Source organism: Stylophora pistillata, unplaced genomic scaffold (assembly GCF_964205215.1).
Source record: "Stylophora pistillata unplaced genomic scaffold, jaStyPist1.2 SCAFFOLD_97, whole genome shotgun sequence".
NCBI classification, from domain to species: domain Eukaryota; kingdom Metazoa; phylum Cnidaria; class Anthozoa; order Scleractinia; family Pocilloporidae; genus Stylophora; species Stylophora pistillata.
In genome coordinates, this window is record NW_028290914.1 from 234,701 (window position 1) to 244,700 (window position 10,000).

The 10,000-nt window shown below is 37.8% G+C and overlaps 1 long non-coding RNA gene across 1 annotated transcript in view; it reads right to left on the reverse strand.

The window, feature by feature from the left end:
* Positions 1 to 9,613: 9,613 nt before the first annotated feature.
* The window catches only part of LOC148715643 (uncharacterized), a 1,674-nt gene continuing 1,287 nt past the window's right edge, over positions 9,614 to 10,000 (reverse strand). Inside the window, exon 3 of the long non-coding RNA XR_015995914.1 lies at positions 9,614 to 10,000. This exon is cut by the window's right edge and continues 687 nt beyond it. This is a non-coding gene — a long non-coding RNA (uncharacterized LOC148715643).

Below are 10,000 nucleotides of genomic sequence, written 5' to 3' on the forward strand. Positions count from 1 at the left end.
TTATTCAATCAAACAAAACTCTCCTGAAACCTTTCTTTGGTCGTTCTTTGGTGCATGTGCTACATTGAACCAACCTCTGCAAGTCCCTCCCTAATTTAAAAAGCACTTAACAATATAATCGACCAAACCACTATGGATGGGTCGCTTCGGAACTCCCTTTCAGCATTAATCCTGAAGCAATTCCAACTTCTTTTATCATTTGAGTTCCAACACCATTGTACTTATTCCAACTTGACTAGGAATTTTTCTTTTTCAATTGATGGCACCTGCATGCATCCACGAGAGCAATGGATTTATTGTAGCTTTTGCCATCAATTTTTCAATTCATGCAAATTCATGGCCGGGAGCCTCTCTCCTGCCATATGGAAATAACTCATTACCAATACACTCTCAGGACAGATTTCAAACCAATTTGTTCATGTAACAGCATCTAAGATAGATGATTACGAAATTATTACCAAATTATTACCATTAACTACCAAAGCATGAAGGCATGGCATTGTTTACCTTGTATGAATTTGAATCTTAGCTTATTATCTGAAACTGAGAAGTCAATTATACATACTCAAAGAAATGTAATAAGCTTGCCTTGGCATGGAATGCATCACTATGTTTGACGGGTTATCGATCGAGTACTGAAAGTTGTTGGCTGGCTCTTGAGCAAGCAAATAAACATTTACAAAAAATAATACGTTCGTTTGAGTAACGTACTTACATTCTAGGTAGCGTACTTACATCCTAGTTTGAAAAGAAAAGTATATCCACGATTTAGATCGGCGATCAAACGATCGAGCGGCTCGCGAACGACAACATAAACATGCTGATTCCACGCATGCGCAGGCGTTTGTTGGTATCGCTTATAAAATTTCATGTTACAGTGGTAGGGTGCTGGACTAGTAATATCAAGATCGGAGTTCGAACTCCATTGGTTGCATCCTTCGAACTTTTAACTCTCCTTCTTAGATTTTATTGCTGTTACCTTATTTGCTTTCTCTTTAGACACTTCTATACTTCATGTAAGATGTTTTGGACGAGAGTCGAGATTTCGTAGGTATTATGTATCAATCGATCGATCATCTACTTTGTTGCTTTGAAAAATATCTGCTCTCTTTTGCCTTCAAGTCGTCTACTTTTCTGCTTTGTGGAAATACATTCACTAGGTAGTTATCTCTTTTATGCCTTGCTCTCTTAGAGTACCGATATCAGTCCTACTGATCTTAGTGATGTCATTTTGATATTTGCATATTGGAAATTTCATTCGCGAGCACCCGTAGCGCATTTAGCATATATCAAAATCTATCTAAGTCTAAAAGCAACTCGCCTCTTCAACACCACACCTAAAACCCCCACTCTACAAGCTCAAAAACTCCACGCGCCATGCTTACTTATTTGCGCAAAAAACATACAGAGTTGCTTTTACACTTTCCACCTGGCCCCCGTCTTTTATCACTCCATTCTTTGAATGATACACAAGGCTTACGGACTTCCAGGCTTCATGATGCCCTTCCGTCACCAGGCGGCCCTAAATCAACCAAAACAACATAACTCCACCCTTTATTCCTTTCAACCCGCCCGCCATTACTAAAACTTCACTTCACTTCACTACACTTTGCCGCTCAAATGCAACGTCACCATGCCTTCACGCGTCATCACCTACATACGGGTCGCTACGCACATTTATTCACAGCAACCATCCGCACGCTACTCTATATTGCCATCTAAATGTTTATCCACAGGCCCGGACCGCTATTCTTGCGCAAAGAAGTAGCTGCAATTCATCTCCAATCGCAGGATTTCTGTAAGTAAATTGCTCACTTACAACAATTTTGCTTAGGCTTCAGCTTTACTCCATATGCATGGCCATAAACCAACGCCATTTGGATAATGCGCGCTGTTCAGTCGGGTACAACCTATTTATAACACTTATAGTTTTTCAAAAATGTCTAATCTTCTACAGCACCTAGGAATCTTTAAACTTGCAAGCCATGTTTTTCCAAAGAACTACAATTTTCTAGAAAATATTATGCTTCTCCATTCTTCAACTCAAGTCAAAGTCCTTCTCATGTTCAAGTGAATACTTCATATCATACCATAAAGCAGCCAACAAATCTTTCAAAACTTTTTGCAAACTTCAACGAGTATAAAGTTTCCAAATTTTAAGCGTGCTAAAGCATAGTTAGTAGAAGGGACTAACTATGGCTACAGTTAGTACTTTTGGGTTACAATATTCAGCTTTCTACGTTTTTGTTCAAGCGCGAAATGTTTATGTTTCTTTACGTACCTGTTACCTTTCATCAAGTTTTATTTTCCGCCTAATCCCATTGTAGTCGTTTCTAAAGCCTTCCCACACCTTCTCATTAAAGTCAGTGCTTGACAGTACCGTTTCCTGGGTTTGTCAATGAACAAGAGCGACATTTTGGTCACAAAAAGTTCTTTATTTCATCCTTGAACAAACAACGACAAATTAAGCCCTTCACTACGCTTTCTTATAAAGAGAATTGTAGCAACCAAATATGTTGATGAAAATAAAGATTCTCCTGCCTAAATAATTTTAACAATTTCACCATTTTGAGCGTTCAAGGTTGCAGCTGACTGCTCTTCCAATTGCAACCTAGTTTTACCTTTGTCAACAGTCGTGAATTTCCATGCTTCCCATGCGTAAAATTGGATAAAAGAGCAACTTCACCACACCGTTCATTCATTTCGGCGGGTTCATTTCACGCCTCTAAATATTTCTCGTTTCAAAGTTTCTCGCTACTTGAGAGTCCCGCTTTTAAAGATTCCCCATTCCCTGTTTTCAAGATAGCTACTTGACTTCACTTGCAATACCTTTTCCAAATTCCATACGAAAATATTGAAGTCCAACTTCTTTTTTTTACAGCGCGGCGAAAAACTAAAATGAAATTTCATTTTCATTTTCCTACACAATTGAAAATTGGTTGGCACTAAGCTACACGCACTACAATACTCAAACTTATTAGGTAGAAGTTATCTTGGTCTAAAACTCAATTCTCCCAAATTTTTTTACCAGGAAATGTGTAGCAATTGGAGGTCACAATTAATTATCATCAATTCTTGGGAGTTCAAGGGCTAAAAGACCCCCCAAATGGATTTACTTTATCCTCATGGTTGGTCTACTGCACATTTTATAGGCACTTTAATTCATTCCATTAGTAGAGGGGATAAACATTCATGTAACAAACATCAGAAAAAATCAATCTTCACTCTCTGCAGAGGTTACAATATTTAAGTCAAGTATTTTTTAAAGTCTCTTAATGCTTGAAAACCCACCTGAAAATTTTACTCAGTTTTGCCTCACTTTTACCATTGATGATCATACTGAGGTATAACGCCTGCTTTCAGTGGTTTCATTTCAAAAAGCAAAACTTACAAAACCTGCATGAGGAGTCAAGCAGCTACATTTTATAAGAATCTTACTTCCACTTGAACTACCTCTGACTTCTTTCTTTCCTAAAATGGCTGGTTATTTTGAAAATAGCAAAGTGTAGGCTCTCTTTTCTAATGGCCCTTACCAAAACCACATATCTTTTACGTATATCTCCTACATATGTCTGACATATGTCACATACATGTAACATATATGTCACATACATATGTAGCAGATATATGTAAAATATATGTCACGTACATGTCAAATAATTTATCTGACATATGTGTCACATACATGACACACATGTCTCCAATGTAGCAATTTGGAACCTATGTGCAGTTATGAGGCATATATGTCAACATATCAGTTTTACAAAAAGTATTAATGGGAGCTAGCTATTAATTGTGAGATAGGTTGTGCTTGCTCCCGCACAGAGCGACCTGCTAATTTTTTTTTCAGTTTTAAGTTTTTCAATTTCTAATTATAACAGTTCTCAATGGAAAACATTTGCTAAAACGACTATAGTACAACAATGACAGAATCATTAAAAATTCATGTCAATTGAGGTTAATTAAAGAGACTGTGATTACAATCATGTATTTCAAGAATGATCTAAATACAGTAGAAATTTAGTTAAACCAGGTTTAACTGAATAAAAATCAGAAGCAGAGAACTGAAAAACTAAATTTTCCACAAGATTCAAGCAATTGCTAAACTGTTTTTTCAATGTGCCACATTTGAAGTCAACCAAATATTGATTTGAGCAGCTTCTATGGTGCTGTTGTGTTAAACCATGTTTAACAAAACAGCTTTAAAGCATGTTTAGGCTTTGGTGTGAATGGGGTATTACTGTCTGCCATAGAGTTCTTATGATGTCAGTTTGGAGAATTTTCTACTGGATCAACCTAAAATCCCCTGACTTATGTTTTTCTAGTTATTCTTGCTACTTCTCTGATACATGTTGAATATTAGATATCGCAAGGAGAAATTCTGTCTTGGTCACAATAAAGGATGATAAAGGATGAAGATCTGTATGATTAAAGTTGAGTAAATGAGTACATCAATCAATCAATCGATCAATAAGAACTCTACTAAAGGGTGATAGAACTGTAATATGGGCAGGTTCTCTCCTGGTGCAGTGATGATATGCCATGTCTATAAACAGATTGAAGTCACTGGAGATAGTTTGAAAATATCTGGTACTGTGCTAGTCTTGGTGGACTCCATAGAAATAAATGCCTTGAAGGTTTTTGAGAGATTCTCAGAAGCAATCCTCATCAATTCATTTGGAATATGCAGTTGAGTTCTGCTCTCATCTCATTTAGAGAAGAGATTACAAACCTGTCCTTGAGTCATCTCAGTTAGAGCAAAACTCCAGGAAGGAGGAGATTTTCTGTTTTTAAGGGGGTTGCAAGCATAATTCCCTAGGGAGCTGGCAAGTGTAGGACTCATCAATATATATTTTTTTTTTTCTTCTTTTGATTGAGGCAGTGTATTTTTACAAGGAATCATCCTATTCTGTATGAACTGACCTAATTATTGAGATGTTGCGATTTTTCATTCTTTGCATTTATCTTAATTGTTCGTTTATCTACAACTTCACTAGCGAGATCTCCTTAAATTGAATCTCCTTTACTGTCTGCCATGGAGTTCTTATGATGTCGGTTTGGAGAATTTTGTATTGCATCAACCTAAAATCCCCTGATTACTCTTTTTAGCTATTGTCAGTACTTCTCTGCTAGATATTGAAGATAGATATTGTAAGGATAAATTCTGTCTTGGTCACTTACGGGAGTTAAAGGACAAAACTCCAGGGTGGAGAAGATTTTCTGTATTTAAGGGGGTTGCAAACAGAATTCCCTAGCGAGCTGGGAAGTGTAGGGCTTATAAATGTATATGGTGTATGTGAAAACATTTACTGCATTATAAATGTATATTTATGTTTTCTTTTTTTGATTGGGCCAGTGTATTTTTACAAGGAATCATCCTATTCTGTATGAATTAACTGACCTCATTATTGAGATGTTGCGATTTTTCGTTCTTTGCCTTTATCTTAATTGTTCATTTATCTACAACTTCACTAGCGAGATCTCCTTAAACTGATTCTCCTTACAGTCTCCCATAGAGTTCTTATAAAGTTGGTTTGGAGAGTTTTGTATTGGATCAACCTAAAATCCCCTAATTGATGTTTTTAGCTATTGTCAGTACTTCTCTGCTAGATATTGAATACACATTGTAAGGAGAAATTCTGTATTGGTCACTTATGGGAGTTAATTAAAGGACAAAACTCCTGGGAGGAGAAGATTTTCTGTATTTAAGGGGGTTGCCAACATGATTCCCTAGGGAGCTGGCAAGTGTAGGGCTTACACAATCAAAATATTGATGAAGCTAGCGGCAATATCAGAATTTGTTTTATAGAATTTATTGTTGGCGATGATTCTTGTCGGGCCAGATTGCTCTTTAGTGTTACGATGAAGGAGTGTTAATTCCGATTGATTTCTACATTGATTGATTTTATGTTGACTTTTTTTCTGTATTTTGTTTTTCTCTTTTACACAGAACACAGTGGAGTATTTTTTGATGAAATGAGGTGGTTGCAAATCTTGAAAGATAGTGCGGAGCCAAGAAAAGTATTTTGTAAGGAAGCAAGAGGAACTAAAGACAGTGATATAAATATATATATATGTATATATATATGTGGGTAGTAATTTTAGATATACACACACACACATATATATATATATGCTCGCTGGTTTACTCTAGTTTGAGCACTCTGGCATGGCTTAGACGATACCACAAAGGTTGGGTCATTTGGGGTGACCTTCTCGGTTCTCCCCCATCCTAGCATTAGCACTGCACTGATGAGGCCCAGAAGGCCGAAACAGTACTGTCTGCAGTTAGTTATATAAATATATATATATATTTTTATATATTTGTAATTATACGTTTTTCTGTATTTCTTAAATATTAACTATACTCTAATATATTAAGCTCTTTTTCGAGCTATTCTAAATCCAAGTTTAAATAAAGTTATATGTGTGGAAGTCTCAGTGTGGACGCGATCATGATTTGTGGTAACTGCAAGGCCGGCTACACCGGTTGGCTATATTGTGACTTGCAGAGAATTCTCGTTTCGCTGTTGCTATTTCCTCAGCTACAAGGAGCCCTGATTCAAATTTGCGTGGGCCCCGTACGGTCTTTGCAGATCTGCCGTGAATGCATGCGGGAACCATCACGAATGTGCATCTGTCGTCTGATCTGGACTCGCTGGTTTGAAAGGCATTTAGCCATAATGGAGGATTCAAAGTTCCACTGGTCCTTGATTTCTGTCCAAATGTTTAAGCGCCTATTATATTAGGGCTTGTGTTTTTCTCCGGTGTTAGAGGAAACTAAGCAAGAAAATGTACTCACTGTCTTCAAACTGTACGCAAAGCTTCAGAACTAAATTAAAAATTGTGTTGCCTCCCCTGACCAAGAGAGAACTTCTCCATACAATATCAATACCTTATCAAGAGGACAAGTGATGAGAATAAAGAAAAGCATCAGTTAGCGGATTGCTAGTCGCTCCAGCTCCACATTCTCTGAACTCACATCGTAAGAATACAAAATACAATTTTAAGAGTAAAATTTATGGTTTCCTCCTCCAGACATTCGAAAAATATGACGATTATATTGATTTGTCTACTTTAATAGCACAACTATAAGACCCCAGCTTGTTCTGTTCATCGCGGACGGAGCCTAAGCCATCACCAGCCATGATCTGAGATATGGAAAGCCACGAAGGACTCGAAATATAGAGATAACGAAAGCCGTTTTCACGAAGACAACACGCACAAAAAGATGACAATTACAAAAATTTCACAAAAACCTTTTTTAATTGGCTCAATTATACAGAAGTCAAACGAACACTACCTTCCGAAATTTTGTTTAAGTCCAGTGGAAAAAAGTCATCTCAATTGGTATCCCGGTGTCACAGTGATAAATGAATCTTGCCCAAGTCATCCATGTGTGCAATCGACGCGAGATGTATCCTTGGGTTTCACCCACGTGACCAATACCTTAGCAACGGTTACTATCCGCCATCTTGGTGTCCCTCGAGCGTAAACAAACCGTATCTAACGAAGAGTTCATGTGAGAAAGAGGGGATGGTTTTATGTATTGTTGTTGGCTGTTCGCGCAAAAGTGGAAAGCATAAAGACTAAGGATTTTTTCGTATGATAATTTAATAATTTTATTATTTCTATGGCGCAAAATTCATTGGATATATGATTTAATGCGCTATACCTAAGATCATTACAAATCAAGGGGAAGAACAGGAGGAACTAGAAGTTGTTGTATGGTTCGAGGCTTGCGGCTGTTGTAGATCCTCGATTTTTTGGTGGAGCTTTTCTTTGAGCTTCTTACCCGATGAGAAATCGATGTCTTTAGCCCTCGCATACGGCACTTCATTGACATATGTCGGCAAAATCCATGAGCATTTTACCTGAATGCAAGCAAGCTTGGGGTGTCACGAAAACTCACACCCCGAAAACTCAGACCTCAGACCCCGAAAACTCAGACCCCTCGAAAATTCAAGAGATAAACTCGACTCATGATCACTCATGGTAATGCCGCGTGTATTTTGACGTTTTGGGTCTTGATCCAACTGAAGCAGCAAAAACAAGGCCGCAAGTTGCACGTTTCGCAAAATCGTCCGATGGTTGAGCATTAAAACATTTTAGAGTGACACAAGACTTCATTTTGCTTAGATTTCCTCCATTTTTCCCGTTAATTTTGAGCTTTTCATTCACAGTTAACTGGATCAAATGCGCTCGCTCCAACACCAAAGTATTAAAATGTGGCGTGATGTTGACGAGCCGAAAGGGACATTTGTTTACTTTTTTGTACTTCGTCGCACAGATCCTTGTTGTCGCTCTGTTAAAATTCTTAAATATTTCGCGATAATAATGGATACAAACAGAGACTCGGCCCACCAGTCCCAAAACGAAGACAATTTTGCGACCCTTAGGCTAGAGTTCTTAAATGAGGCAGAAAGAGAAAAACAACGGGAAAGAAGAATCGGCATCAGCGCCGTCACGATTCGCTTCACTGAAGAATAACTCTTGATATTGTTGTCCGTCTTTCGCGTCGGATTTGTTGCATTATTCCACCGGTTATGTTATAAAACAATTGTTTCATGCTTTATGCTATGCACTATCGAGTTATGGAGCACTTTGGAAGCTTGGAGAACACTTCGAGAGATCTGAGTTTTCGGTGTCTGAGTTTTCGTGACACCCAGCGAGCTTGCCATGAATTCGAGTAGTTGCTCTAATATAAAATAAAACACTCGCGATATGTGAGCATGACTCAGCCAGTCCAGCTTTGCATCCAAAGCAATGGGCTGACAAAATAGTCCCATTGTTTTCGGAAATGACCCAAATGTTCACAAAAGGATCATTCATATGCTGTGAATGCCAAACTCGTGCTCTCACGACATACTTGCCGGCGATTACTTTGCCAACAACTGAGGTTACAAATCCCGACACCATTTGATTAAACGCCTCTAGACTCTTGAACACCTTGAACTGCTTCTTGGTGTAGAAGCTGGTCTCAAGAACGAGGTAACTCAGCGAATCCGACACTTCACAAGAGGCAAGCATTTTGGACTGAACTTCTCGGCTGTCACGCTTGCAGGGTCAACCGCGATGACCGAGATCTTTTGTAAACATCTTTCCTTCCAACTCTCTAAGCTTTCGGCATACTCAGAGAACACTGGGATACCTTAAGATGAATGCCAGATACTTTTATCGCTTTTTTCTTTCTGGATATTCATGTAGTTGGCGAAATAATACGGCAATAAGAGAGAGGGCTTCACTATAGAAATCGACTAATTATGCATAAATTTGACACCCGAGGGACACCAACATGGCGGATACTAACTTCAGCAAAGCTTGTGACGTCACCTGAAACCCAAGAATTGCTGGCATAACTCTCAACTCAGTAACTGACAGTGAGGTATTGTCAAGCTACCAATGTATGGTTTCTGATGCAGAGCTAATCCCAGAGGCTGAAGTGAGCAAAAATGTGCTTCATGCTATAGTAACTTTGTATGTAAGGGTACGCTCCTTTTCATGTGCTGAGGACATCATTCAGCTCTACAAAGTAAAAGCAAAGCAAACAAAGGCTAAAGCTCTCCAAAAGGAGATCATGAGAAGTCATGATCAAGAACAAGCAAGGCCTGAGTAATGTAATAGATTTTTATTACACAAGACAAAACAGTTATATGATACATGGAGAAATATTTGTTGCTTTCTCACTATATTTGTTGTAATATTATTGTCATTTATCAAGAAGAGCATTTTCATTCTAAGAGTTGTTCACATATGGTATAAAAATTTAATTTTCAATTTCTATTTTTCATTTTTTATTTATAGCAAGTACCTAAAAGTATTAAGGTTCCTTGCACAATAGATTTAGAGTTCAGGAATCTGATAACAAATTCTTATTTAACAAAACAAATGGTTGTTACTGGTTGAATAAAGGTAATGCGTGTCAAAGAAACTACATACCTAATGGAAACCATTGAAAAGTCATATGAAAATGAATATGATTGACCCCTCTATTAACTTT